The 14,037-nt window shown below is 37.2% G+C and overlaps 1 protein-coding gene across 1 annotated transcript in view; it reads right to left on the bottom strand.

Moving 5' to 3' along the window:
- LOC107737739 (protein phosphatase 1 regulatory subunit 29-like) overlaps positions 1-14,037 on the bottom strand; it is a 102,583-nt gene that overhangs the window by 61,000 nt on the left and 27,546 nt on the right. The window contains exon 2 of the mRNA XM_016549331.1: positions 5,465-5,649. The gene's annotated coding sequence lies outside the window, so the exon portion shown is untranslated. The remainder of the gene's footprint in view (positions 1-5,464; positions 5,650-14,037) is intronic.

The raw sequence follows: 14,037 nt of genomic DNA, 5'->3' as shown, positions 1-14,037 counted from the left end.
TATTTATATAGTCTCAAATAAACTTTATAATCAAACTATCATAGCAGTGCAATTTTAATTACCTCATCTGTTGACATGATGCAGTGAATTGCAGAGCTGGTGCAAATATATCTGCATCACTTTAATCAGATTCTTTCTTAACTGCTGTTTTCTCACTGCTATCATTTTTGTTGTATTATTTTGTTACTGAGAGGAAAGCGTGCACCACATATTCATCTAAACGTCACTCTCAGCAGCGTGGATGGCATCAGGATGTTCATTAACAGTATACCACTGTAAAGGCTCGTTCACACCAAGAACAATAACTATAAAGATAACTATATTAGCGTCCACACCAGCGGACAATATCGTCTGTTTATTCCAAGCGCACACTCATCTGCTGCTTTAAACTCTCAAGTTTGTTATGGCAGGATTGATTCTGATTGGCTGTCAATGTTTTTATCAATCATCAGCTGGAAAAAATCGTTCTGAAAGTGATTCCAACGATATCTTTTCTCGGTGCCTTTATCGTTATAGCTGTGGTGTGGACTCTGCCATTCTTTAATACTGAGAACGATTTTTAGAACTATATCTTTATCGTTGTCTTTATAGTTATCGTCCTTGGTGTGAACAGGCCTTAAAAGCTATTTCCAACTTCTTTTTACTTCTAAGCGAAGAATGAAAAATAACTTTGCAATGAGTATATCGTATGGAAGCTTGTTTCTGCCACTGAATAAAAAAAAAGGTAATTGCAATTTTTTATCTCACAATTACTGTCTTTTTTTCTCAGAATTATGAGATATAAACTCCCAATTGACAGTTATAAAGTCAGAATAGCAAGATATAAACTCGCCATTGTGAGAAAAAAAAGTCAGAATTGTGAGATAAAAAGTCGCGATTACCATTTTTATTTTTTATTCAGTGGCAGAAACAGGCTTCCATAATATGGGGGCCTTGAATCATGTTCAGTATTTTGTACGTTACGTGTGCACAACTGTGAGCATGAGCACGAGCAATAAGTTGCTGACTGCAGTTCACTTAACAGCCATAGCTAATGCTAATAACATGGGTTTCTTAATTCTACATATAGTCCCTTGAAACAAATACATTTAAAGTGACTATTGAAAAATATGTGGTTGCATGTCTTTTATAGGCAACATAAAAGCAATTCAATAATTGGCCTTAACTACAGTAAATAACACCACATAGACTCAGGGTTCAACAAGGTCTACATTAATGACATCACACCAGCTAAAACCACCCCTCACTCACACTTACATAGAGTATGAATGGCACACAATATCACACATAGCCTATATACTGTATTAATAGCACAAGCCACACAAGACTATTACAGGACTACACAGTTACAGGAGAGTAAGCCCACAAAACTAAACATGAACAAAAGTAGTTAAGACCAATACAGCTCCATCAACACCCTTTAAAAAACTGATTTTTGAATGTTTCTGATAAGTTGTTTATTTTGCAGAGTAGCCTAATGCACAATGTGTATCTTTAACTACACATTGTCATATGAACAGCAGTTAGTAACTACACTGATAAGTTGTGTTTTCATTTGATTTACTAAAAAGAACCAGATAAGATTAATTTGTCCTGGAATCAGAATGCAGTAGCTGTGCTGCATATTTTTTGATTCACTAAAAAGAACTGAACTACACTTGACGCAATATTTCACACTGTAGATTCAGTTTCTGTATTCCAGTGCTGCAAAATAATTAGTGTAAGAATCTATGCAAAGTACTGTATGATATTCTGTCTGCATCTGTGAAATAATGCATGTGTGAGAACTGTTAACGGAACTAAAAGAATATGAATGGTTTCACAGTTCCCAACCCTAAATTTGACTTGTTCAAAACTTATATGTCTGCTATGAGAGAGCAGACTCTTAACAGTCTCGCCTTCAGTACTCACAGCTCATTTCTGAGTGACTGCTTGGCCATTATGGATAAAATTCTCTGGGTACAATCTAACTCAGACACACGTCAAATAGCCACAGACGGCCACACATTGACAGTCTGAATGTGACTGATTCTGTGAGTGAAGTGAAAGAACCACTCTCCAAGTGGCTTTATCTAGCAAACTGGTCTCTATCTTCTCTATTACCAAGTCAGATTCATAGACTGCTTTCATTCTACTCTAAATCCGATTTTTTTGCTTGCACGTGACATAGACCTGATTATATTTGAGCAGTGTGAACATAAAAATCCAATCTTTTAAATGTGTCCACTTTCATATGTTTTGCTAACTGTGACCCTAAAAATGATTACATTTAATCCAGTATATGAAGCTTTTTAGTTACAAAGATAAGAGAATGTGAATTACTTTGAATCTTTGAAATTACAATACAGTTTTAAGCAACATTCCCCCAAACAGTCCCAACTAACCTAACGCTGTCTGAAATTGTTAATACTTTGCCTTGATATTTTTTTTCTCACCAATTCATTTTTTACAATGCACAGATCGTTGACTAATGTATATATTAGTTTCAACCCACCACTTATTAATAGATGGCAAGGAAAATGGAGAATAGACAAAGATACTAATATGAAAACTAGACTAATATGAATCAGACTGAAATGAGGTGAGCGAGCACAGATGCATATATTGATGTAACTTGAAAGTAGCCAGATATAGACTCAGTATTGATATCAGCAGAGAACCATGGGGATGTTTTCAACATGACTACACAATATAAAGCCATTGAGATAGTCTGAAACAAAAAAACCAAGAGCTGCAACTATGTACCAAACAAACTCCATCTACCTCAATGGCTTGAGACGGGCCTCTGATCAATACTTTCATTAGAACGCTCAATTGCTGTCTTTTGTCTCTTAAGAGAGAGCACAGAATGACTCAAATTGGTTCATCCTTCCTTCTTTAAGTACATCTTATAAAAAAAAGAAGAAAGCGATTTGACTAAAAACCAATACAATGCAAGTTGCACAGCATTTTAATTTTTCTTGTCAGGCCCCTTCCAACCAAAGCAACTTACCAGAATGATGGTGAATGTTGCTTCTAAAGCATTGTGTGATTAAAGAATTAACTGTCAGTCATGAATGAGACAGAGTCATTAAAAATGTGTCTCTGATAGTGGTGCAATACAATAGATTGTTCTGTTGCCAGAGCTGACTGACTTCTCAATTACTTTAGAGCAGGTTGGACTGAATATTTCCAGTGAAATTAGGTCTTTCAGACAAACACACAGGCTTTACCGAGAACACATCCTGTAGAGCAGAAGGATCAAACCTATTTAAATATTAGAGATGGTCAAAGTGCACCATAATGTTCCTATAATAAGGTCAACGATAGAGACACGATACGATTTAGCCGAAACAATCTCAGCACATGCTGTGACACCCATTAACTCCCACTGAGAGACAATATCACAGATGATGCCCGTGTCCACATCTAAATGACTCATCTACGCGCAAGCATATAGCCTCTTGGATAAATAAAGCATAAGACCTGCTGTCAGACATCAAAGTCCTCTTAAAAACCCATTGCGCTCAGGCAACCTATGAACAGTCCATAGAAAGATATAAAGACACAGAGGGTCAAATTCACTACATTTAACAGTTGCCTCACTTAGTTTAGTGCGAATAACCAGTTTCAATTTCAAATAAATGCTGTTTTTTCTGTTTTACTTTCTATTCGTCAAAGAATACTGGAGTAATGGCTGCTGAAAATTCAGCTTTGCCTCCTCTAAATTACATTTTAAAATATAATATAAAATACAAAACATTTTAAATTATGATATGTGACAATATTACAGTTTTTACTGTATTTTTGATCAGCCCTGTTGAGCTTCTTTCAAAAACAGCTTAACAACCCCAAATGATATATATGTGCAAAGAAGTGAATTGAGTGCATATATGTGCAAAGAAAGTGCACTCATCATTCTTAGAGAATTCTCCCTGATGGAATCCAGCTGTGTTCCAGGAGGGAGGGAGAGATAGAGGGATGTAACGGTAGAGCTGCAGCTCTTGTCGATGTGAATACAGCCGGGCAGGGCAGGGGTGGAAACAGCTCTTAAGCACTGTTGTCAGACAGTAATAATAGAGTTCCTGTGTTAATCGCTGTTGGTGGAGAGGCTGCCATTATGTTCTTCTCAACAGTACAGTCGCTACTCACATGACACACAGAACCACACATATACACTCATTCTCACTCATTGTGTTTGTGTGCCTTCCCTAAAGGTCCTGGCTTAATGTGCTCCACATGACCGACCTTTACTGTCAACAGAGTGCCACAGCAGTCATTACAGAATAGCCATTTCACACATACATACACACATTCACCTCTCATGGGCCAAGCAAGGAGAGACACTTCAAGCAATATGAGTTTTCCCTCTGCGGTGATACAGCCAGAGCGAAGATCAGCAGATGAGCCCTCACGGCCTCTTACTAAACATTTATTTTTACACTTTTAATCTTATCCATTCTTATCTTTCCTTTTGAATTACTCTCTAATTTCTTTGCACAATGTTTATTGCATGAAGGTAAGCTGCAAATTCCTTATCAATACAAAAATTCAAAACAAGTGTCATGCCCATGAAGCATGTTTAAAAAAAAAACTTCCTTCTAGCACTTCCCAACAACAACAAAAATTGTTTAGAGATCGTGTTGATAGTTTTATCGTTCATAGCTATTGTTCATAACTTACAAGTTCTTTATTGTTTCATTATTTGATTTATCAACAAAGTTTCCTCAAAAAACCCTTAGGAAAAAAAAAAGACAGAAATGAAACTATTTTTTGTAGTAGTAGACTTATAACAGACTCTATATACACAGACGCACATTATATTTTTTCAGCAAGTATTTGTTATGAAGGAAACAAGAAAGCACAGTGTGTGATTTGTGGACTTGCGCCATAATGATGGTCTTCATTATAGGACTGAGGGGGTAAAGAGGGTCACAGCTGAGCTCCAGTGGTCCAGGCTCATTAAAGCCTGTCGCTGCCATTGAGCTGACTGTGGTAAGCATGAGTGAGCAGGACCTTTTTCAAGGGAGCAAAGCAAAGCCATTTAACCATTTCATTTTAGAGTTAAAAAGAGCGGAAATCATCTGTGGGACCCTTAAAAACCACTGTACACTTCCTAGACCAAGCTAAATGAAAATACAAGTCTTGAGTGACTGTATTTGAAAACAAGAGAGGGCAGATATCTCTCTTCATGCTGAGTGTGTGTGTCGATGTGTGTGAATAAGAGAGAGGAAAAGACATGACAGGTCCATCATCATTTACAAAAACACAAACCAGAGTACCTGTCAGCCTGGGGCAGGTCTGATGCTTGTTGAAAACTGCAAACGGATGGAACAAGTGCTTTTGCAGTGAATTTGCACATAGACAGTTTTTCATATGTACTGTTTAGCAAGGTTGTCTAGAAGCTGTTAAACAATCGATACACAAGAAAGGGACAAAAACTGCATCATGTCTACAAGTATAGTGAGACTATACCAATTCTCACCTGCTTCCCCTCCTTACGTATATAGTTTATCGTCTATGAGACTGTGGCAGTGTCGTCTTCTTGTGCAGCGGATCAGGTGTGATCGCCGTACCTGGTCTGCAGACGTCCTGATGCTGCAGTATTTAAGCCTTGGTTGAAATCCACTTGTCGCAGGGAGCAGGGGATGGGGACCGATGAGCTCTGAGCTGTAGATAAGAGATGATGGGAGAGGGAGAGACAGTTAAAGAGCTGGTGCAACTTCTGAATAATGTTTGCGGTGCTGCGAAACCCACTTGGATTTCTTAATAAGCCTGAATCTAAATAAGGTGGCAGACTTGGCAGTCTGTCACTTAGTGCATCAGGCAGAGACATCAGAGAAAGAGAGGGAAAGAGAGAGGGGGAAAAAGAAAGAAAGACAGAAAGAAAGAAAGAAAGGAGCAGAACTGCTGGCAGGCAAAGCGGGAGCGATGAAAGAGTGTAGGGAGTATGAAATTACAGGGGGAAACTGAGGAGAGACAGACTTTTGACTTTTAGCACTCTTTCATTCTATACTTTGAACTAGACTAAGCGTTATGAACTGCCAACTATTATTATTATTTGATCTCAAACAAATATATACTTCATATACTTTTTATATGAAAAAACCTCATAATAAATGAGTGCGGTTAACTTCATCCAAAGTTAACATTAAGAAGCTTCAAAGAGTTTCAAAGAGCCCCTGTTGCATTAGAGGAATAAGTTACCAAAAATGAAAATTTGCTGAAAATGTGTACTCACCCCCAGGCCATCCTAGATGCAGATGATTTTGTTTCTTTCTTTCTTTCTCTGGCAAAAATACGAGTCCTCAATCCATAATACTGTTTTCTCCAGTGAAAATGTCATCTCGTTTGAATCAGGAGAAATCTATTCACAGATCAAGCAACATTTAAAAGAGAAAAAAGTTATAAACAAATATGTTGCGGGATTTTGATATGAGAGGACAACAGGGGATGGACTTTTTCACTGGGTGAAGCGTCATTATGGATTATGGACTGATTTTGGCCAGGAGCAACGGTTTAAAGTTAAAATGTTTAAATGATGGATTTGTTTACAACAAACACACAGTTTTTCACTTCACAAGACGTTAATTGATGGACTGGAGTCATGTGAATTACTTGTGGAATATTGTGAAGTTTTTATCAGCTGTTTGGACTCTCATTTTGACGGCACTCATTGACTGCAGAGGATCCATTGGTGAGTATGATGTAATGATACATTTCTTAAAATCTGTTGTGATGAAGAAACAAACTAATCTACAATCTAATCTGGGATGGCCTGAAGATGAGTCAATTCTCATAAAATTTGCATTTTTGGATGAACTACTTCTTTAAAATGACTTTAGCAAAATTAAAAGCTAGCCTACAAGTGTGCATCAATCTCTGTGCATCAATAATGACTATTTCAATGGTTTTGCTAAGTAAGCAACAAAGTAATACATTAATACGGCACAATATGCTTGTTATTTTAGGCTTAAAAACTATGTTTTATACTATATTCAATCAAGGGGGACATAAAAACATTAGAAGACTCCTGTGTTAGACAAAAAAAATGTGGTACAAAACAAAACCAAGTTACACAATCAACATTACCAGTTACAAATCAAATCTCCAGACTCATTTCAGCAAAGTGAGAGAGCAGAAAGACAGAGGAGCACTGGAGTATTTTGTAGAGAGAGAATGAATGATAAGTGCAGTGGAATGAGCCTGGGGAGATCAGTGCATCGCCTGCCTGGTAGATGCAGTAATTTAGCAAACAAAAGTTCTGGTATTGGTATTGGAGAGGGATGGTGGGAGAGACAGAAATTATGGGGTAGATCTTTCCATCAATCACACACCCAAATCAATGAGTCAGGCAACCGTGAGTGGAGTCAGAGGAGATGTAAAGATTCAGAGGAGGTGGATGTGGAATGAGAAAAAAAGCAAGATATATTTGAGTATTCCTTAGGTTCATTAACTTTATTCAAGTAATGTTCTATTAAATCAATACTTTATTCTGTTTTTAGCCCTGGGTGAAAGGGTGAAAGAGTTTGTGAACAACATCAAAATATAAACCACTTTTACAAAAATGGTTTCCAGACTCACCCATACTGACTAATAATGATAAAAATCATTCTAGAAGAAAAAACCTTATCAGCTATCTATGCATCAATGCGTCGTTGCCCGCAGAGAAAGTGGGTGGCAGCAAGACCAACAAAAATGTAAGGAGATTCAGTTGTCTGATAAGTCATTTAATTTATTGTGTATATGACTTTCATTACTGTTTCTTAAAGGGGTCCTATTATGCTTTTTCACTTTTTCAAACTTTTCAACTCGTTTGGACTACAACGCATATTTTCCGGGATTTGTGATATCACAAATATCGACGAATGGGACGAGACCTGGTTGAGCTGCACTAGAGAAGGCAACGAGTGTTATCACTATATCGGAGACACGCTAGCTTTCCCAAGGCAGACGAACTTAGAGTGGTTACAATCATCTGGATTTAAATCGTGCTCAAATTGATTTGATTTTGAAGCAATATTTTAGGGGTTGAACGACTTCTGATTTTTTGAAGTCGACTTTTATGTGATGAAAGTCGAGTCGAAGTCGACTAGTCGCTGATGACGTCACTAATGAACAAAGGTGTAATAATGTTAAATATGTGAAAAATAATGTGTTTTTCGAACAACCTAGTATGAGAGTCTGTTCTAGTACACCCCCAAAACAAAATCAAGACTTTGTAAAAGAGCATAATAGGACCCCTTTAACACACTTAATTACACTTTTTTTAAAAATGCACTTTGTAATAATGTCAAATTTAAATTTTACTTTAAATTACATTTGAAATCCTTATGTTTTAAGAATAACTTGTCATGCTTTAAAAAGTGCACTTTTTGTATTTTGAATTTTTGACTAACATACTAAAGCACATGTAAGGTACGTCCTATAATTTTTATGTAGTATGTTATTCAATATTACATCTATTTTAAATGCACTAATTGCAACTTCAGCATTATTCATGTGTTGTTTACAAATATATTTAAATACATGACATAGAGGTTTCAATAGAAATTGCATTTAAAGTATATTTAATTTACCATAAATGCTGATCAGTGCATTCAGCAGTACTTTAACCATATTTCAAAGAAAACAGAAATAATTATGAAATTACAGATGAAAATGTACTTTACTCCTAATTAAGAGGGTCAAAAAAAACACCATAAATTTCAGCTAACTGCATTTAATATAAATTTTAACTATAATGCATTTTCATTTGATTGCAGTGCAGTTAAGTGCTTGAAAACATTACATTTAGTTTACACTTAAGTATATTATTTCTGTAACAATTCTTCTTTATCCTAAAGTGTACTTCTTTTTTGCACGACACGTTAGTTTTGTTTGAACAGCTGTCAAATCTAATTTTCACGTATTCAAATATGATATATCAAAAAACAACTACAACAACAGGTTTGATGCCAAACATCGTGGTGTAAACTTCTGCTGTAATACTTTTTTGTCATGATGAAACTTTACCGTCTCTGATCACCATTCACTTTCACTGTATGGAAAAGAGAAGAGCGATCATTCTAAATAACATGATTTGTGTTTAACAAAAGATTTAGAATGTCATGAGGATGAGTAAATGTTACATTTTGGATGAGCCGTCCCTTTAACAATGACGCCAATAAAGCACTGTTGACTCTGACACTATGACTTGAGGCAGGTAAACGGAGGGAGAGATAGATTCAAGCCACAGTGGAGGAGGAGTAAAATAAGGCAGAGGTTGTGTAGGAGGATCGCGCTCTATTATGCTGTTGTCCCTGGCAACAGCCACTTTCTCTGTCTCTGTCTCTCTCTCTCTCTCTCCTTTCTTCATCCTTCTCTTCCACACCTCCTCTTCCTCCAGCCTCTGCTGTACACCGTTAGCCTTTTCTGTTTTTGGTCTCAACCTCCCTCACTCTTTCTGCCTCGATTGCTCACGGCCTCGCTGCTAATACACCATATTTGCATTTTCTATTTCTACGCCATCATGTTCATTTTTGTCTCAATTCACTCTCTCACTCGGTCCGTGAGTGCAGTGAGTTAATGAGTTCTCAGTTGTCTCACAGTGGCACTGAAGGAAGGAGAGATTGTCAGTCAGTCTGTGCATCTCTAACACACTAATCCCTGAATTTATCTGCACAGACATGTGCACTGGCACAGCATACCATGCACTCTTTCTCTCACACATACACACGAATATTCGACCCACACACTCACTATATCGCCGCTGACACTCTATCACGGTAAATAAACGTGTGAGATGCCTCTCAGCCAAGGTCTCAGTGATAAACAATAATACACTTGGTAATATGTTGACAATAACAGGCAGAAAAGAGCTCTAGGAATGTTTGGCAGTGTTAAAGGTGTCTGTTATTACAGGGATTTGACTTCCTGTCTGAGTCCTGATCTGTACTTTGGCCCTCTGCTAGCCACAAGCAAAATAACTTCAGTCGCACTGTGATTTCCAGACAAATCAAATCTCGGACCGGTGCACAGGTATGGTTATTTTCCAACTTTGTTTTGGCTTCTGACTTCTGTCTGGTACCCTGCGGCCCCCTTCAATTTCTGTTGCATTCTCCATTTTGTTCTCTCTGTCCTCAGGGATGTACTTTGAGAGTGAAATGTTGAATTTTCAGCAACAGTGCATGGATTCAAGTACAGATCACCATGCTTTAAAGCGTCTTGGTGTTAAAATGACCATAGAGAGTTCATCTGCAGTACCGTGTATTAGATATTGCTTTTGGCCGGGGCGATGAACAGATCAAAGAGCTCTTTATTCAAATGGTCAGGCTGAGAACGTAGATTGTGCTCTTTGTAAGCCTGAGGTTGTGATTTCACTAGGGATGCACCGGTTGACCGGCCATAAATCGGAACCGGCCGGTTTTTGCTTATAATGCGCGATCGGCAACCGGCCGGTTTTTTGTATTTTTTTCGTCCGATTTTTCCGGAAGTGTGCACAGAGGCGCCAGCAGAAAAAATACCACGCAGAGCAAGCTCACTGTTGGCGATGCACGATGAGATATTGGAAGAAAAATCTGAAGTGATTAAGGATACGGGCAGCCGTACAGCACTGGAAATGCAGAGCTACCTGTCTGAGGCACAGATACCAAGAAGCGAACAGCCGTTGGTGTACTGGCGCACAAATAAGAGCCGCTTTCCTGCACTCGCTGAAGTTGCGCGAGTGTACCTGTCCGCGCCCTGCACAAGCGTAGACAGTGAACGTTTGTTCAGCTCAGCTTCTCACGTGTTGGATGAGAAACGAAACAGACTAACTTGTGACAAAGCTGAAATGCTTCTTTTTGTAAAGAAGAACTCGCATGCACTTTTGAAAAGCCAGAAGTAAACGTCAGTTCTAGGCTATAGGATTAATATTTTTTATTTTACCTTAAAATTACATTATTTGTATTCACATTATAATACACATTAAGACTTAATGTGATTTAAAAAGCACCTGCCATAGTTAACATTTTGGAATAATTTATTTATATAGCCTACTTTGGTTTTATTTAGTTTCACTGGTAAAGATCTTTTTTTCTTTACACCAAATTTAAAAACGAAAACAAATGCTGAATGCTGATTAAGTAACATCTTTGTTTGGAGTGTTGAATGTGTTTTGATTGTGTTGTTTGGATTGTGGAACTATGCAGTTGTTGCCTTTAAAATTACATGGTTACAGTTAATGTTTTCATTTAAGGCCAGTTTATAGTTTCAACCCAATTTAAAAACGAAAGCTAAATGCTTTTGTCAGTAGGCCAACCTATGTTTGTATTGAATGTAGCCTACTTACTGCACAGATACTGCTGTTAATTTCAGATGGTTACAGTTGTTGTTTTCAATAGCCAAAACCCAGTTTAGCCTGTTAAATACCAAATAAACATCTTGTTTATGTGTACTTTTATTCTTTCTTGTTTGTTGCTTGATAAAAATAAAAAAAATCGGAAATCGGTATCGGAATCGGCCAGTTTGCTTTTAAAAAATCGGTATCGGAATCGGCCATGAAAAATCATGATCGTGCATCACTAGATTTCACACATGCTACCTTATATACAGACCTAAAAGTGGACCTTTTGTCAGGGTCTCAGAAGAAACATGACCTGCATGTTGAAAGACTCAGAAGGTCCAAATTCCCTCAAGGGAAACTCATTATTCATAGTAATTATGTCATTAATCTAATCAGCCCCATTTCTCTATCTCAGATCAATGGCTATCGATAAGGTCTCAGTCTGCCCGAGGCGTTTCTATCATCACACCACCCTCTGCTGTCTAAAACACAATGCTGTTAAGTCTCAATGTTCCTCATGTGCTTCTGTTTCGGCTCAATCTTACAAGAACCTTCTGTTGAAGAAACAAAACAACATAATTCCTAGGCTAATACATGGAATATTTGTATTTATTATTTGGGATCAATTATTAAATGTTTATCGGGGGTGGGTGAGTGGAAATTATTGCAAAATTGATCATCATCATCATTATTATTATTTATTTATTTTTTACATGACACATGCCATATTTTACAAGTAAATCACATTTACATCCCAATGGTGATTCATTTTCACAGAACCCAAATTCAGGTATCCATGAGCCGATAACTATTTTCTTGTTATACGGTAAATGACCAATATTAAAATTGTATACTATTTTGTCTAAATAAAAATAAAATAAATCAAATTTAATGCTACAAAATTATAACCCACAGTATGTGAATGGAATTTCATGTTGAGATTAGCTAAAGAGTACATTTAACTGTGTTATTAAATTATTAGTATCATAATAAATATTAAAAGTGAGCATTAAATGATATCTAATTCTATTCTAGATGGCAATCTAAATGTAAAAATATGAGAAATTAGCACAGTTAAATATCCAGTATCTGTCACTTCTATTAATATTAACGGCAAAATAAATGCTCACCGCTTGCACATATGGCGTAAAACAGGACTAATGGTTGTTGATCACACAGAATGGCTTCTCTGTGGTGTCTCATCCGTTTCTCTTTCTCGGTAAAATGAGGAACAGAGTTTCTGACTCTGAAGACCCAACACTAATTGGCTATTATTGTCCAAATTCTCAGCAGAACAAAATGAAATTGCAATAAGTCACTATGTTCATACTTCAGCTAATGACTACTGCCTCCTGTTAGCATCACTCGCAGCTGCAGTTAAAGTTATTGATGTGTCCTGTGTATATTTAAACGAGTTACAACACAGCTGTTATTTTAACTTGTTCACCCTGCTCACAAACACAAAAACCAGCAGGCTTGCGGCAAACAGTTCAGCAATGCAGACACATAATGTTGAAGTATTTTTTACATTTATGTGTGGTAGCGATTGTAAAACACTATGAGCTATGAATGACTGCCCAGTTATTCCACATTCCACTGTACATAAAATGAATTGAAAGAATATTTAAAATGGATTTAATGTAGGGTAAGATGGGGGAAGAAGCCCCTCTCTGTAACTATGTTCCTGTACTTTATTTGTCATTATGAAACATTCCATTTCAGTAAATTTATTCAAATTACATTGCCAAGATACACAACTTTACCAGTTTAGTTAATGGCATTTTTTCAGGAAAATAAAATTATTAGGATTAATTTGGCCTTTAGATAAAATGTTCTGTAAATGTCAGATGCCCCCGGGGGCTTCTTGCCCCAGGTAGGGGGTCATTTTGGCCCAATGATGGGGCAAGATGGCCCCCTTTCATATTTTTTATTTTTGTGCCATTACAACTAAAATGTTAATTGTTTGCATTTGATTCCCATAATGGTGTATTGGGTGATGCATAACGATCCTCTACATGCTAAACTATCAGTATATGGACATTGTTCTTAAAGGGGTCATATGATGCGATTTCATGTTTTCCTTTGTATTTAGAGTGTTAAAAGCTGTTTGTGCATACAGAAGATCCATAAAGTCGCAAAGAGTAAAGTCTCAAACCCAAAGCTATATTCTATATAAAAGTGAACGCTCATCCACGCCTTCCTAAAACGCCTCGTTCAAACACGCCCCCACATATTTACGTCACTGTGTGGGAAGATTTGCATAACGCCGCCCAAATGTTCACGCAAAGAAAGAAGGCTTAACTTTTATTCTCGCTGTAGTATTGTTGCCGCCGCTGCCATGTCGTGGAGACGCTGTGTGTTTCGTTGCGATAACCAAACTACTTTGTTTGGCCTTCTAGGACACAACTAATAATCAGTGGTTCATTTTTATTTACAACACTGTTCCAGAACAGTACAACCCAAATATTCGAGTTGTGCAGCGCATTTTACGAAGGAAAGTTTCCTGAACCTGGTAAGGGACGTAACATTTCCATCACACGCTTGAGGTATTTGGCCAATCAGAACGCACTGGATAGCTGGCCAATCAGAGCAAACTGCGCTTTTCAGAACAATGAGTTTTGTAAAAATCAACGCGTTTCAGAAAGGCGGGGCATAGAGGAGCAACAATAATGTACAGTATGTGGAAAATAATGTGTTTTTTGAACCTTAAACCGCATAAACACATTTCATTACACCAAATACACAAAATAATG

This window comes from Sinocyclocheilus rhinocerous, unplaced genomic scaffold (genome assembly GCF_001515625.1).
Source record: "Sinocyclocheilus rhinocerous isolate Xijiao unplaced genomic scaffold, SAMN03320098_v1.1 scaffold43, whole genome shotgun sequence".
Taxonomy (NCBI): Eukaryota; Metazoa; Chordata; class Actinopteri; order Cypriniformes; family Cyprinidae; genus Sinocyclocheilus; species Sinocyclocheilus rhinocerous.
Note: the sequence above shows the minus strand (reverse complement) of the source record. Positions and strands in the feature narration are given on the sequence as shown.